General features: G+C 49.6%; 1 pseudogene; it reads left to right on the top strand.

The window, feature by feature from the left end:
* The first annotated feature begins 231 nt into the window (after positions 1–231).
* Positions 232–798, top strand: part of LOC107555785 (uncharacterized) — a 2,185-nt pseudogene continuing 1,618 nt past the window's right edge.

The following is a 798-nucleotide window of genomic DNA, read 5'->3' as shown; positions in this document are numbered from 1 at the left end:
GTGCTTACTAATTTTCCCCACAGAGACTACAAATTAGAAGCACGCCCACCAGAGGATCAAAGTCGCTGAGAGCTACACTCACCTGTCCCTTACACACTCACCGCGTCACACCACACTATACATTGCACACTTACACCTCCGTTTTGCCTTGTTTGTTTTGTTTTGTTTTGTTTTCTCTTCTTCAAGGTCTGTGTCAGTCTAGGTTCTAGATTTCCCTCACTGCGCCAAAACATGTCTCGCACAACAGACTCTGTTGGCCACTGGGAGGACCTCGAGACATGGCTAAGCGTTGCAACAGACAGCCTCCTACCTAAGACTGCTGAAACACTGAAGCATCAGACACAGGACCAGCTGGATGACAACATAACAAGCCTCATGAGACAAGACCCAAGTCAGAGCTACAGTCACAAAGAATTAGCAAAGATCACCGGCTCCTTAAGCCACACACTCATTGCCACCCTCAAGCTGAGCGACAGGCACGCCGCCCATCTCCAGCAGGAGCTAACGATGCGTTGAGCAGCTAGAACTGGAGGCTCAGGAATGACGGGAAAGGCCTGATGAAGTGGAACAAGGCGCCGAGGAGGAGATCACTAGGCTAAAAGAGACCCTAGCAGCTACTACCCAAGAATGGGAACAAGGCAAGACTGACTACGCTGATCTCTCCAACAAGTTACAATATGCAGAACAGCTCCTGGAAAAGGCAACGGCCGACTTCAGAGACAAGAACGGCCGAATTAAAGCCCTTGAAACTCACCTGGATGAGTCAAGAAATGAGATCAGTCGGCTAACACAACAGCT

This window comes from Sinocyclocheilus grahami, unplaced genomic scaffold (genome assembly GCF_001515645.1).
Source record: "Sinocyclocheilus grahami isolate Dianchi unplaced genomic scaffold, SAMN03320097.WGS_v1.1 scaffold545.1, whole genome shotgun sequence".
Taxonomy (NCBI): Eukaryota; Metazoa; Chordata; class Actinopteri; order Cypriniformes; family Cyprinidae; genus Sinocyclocheilus; species Sinocyclocheilus grahami.
Note: the sequence above shows the minus strand (reverse complement) of the source record. Positions and strands in the feature narration are given on the sequence as shown.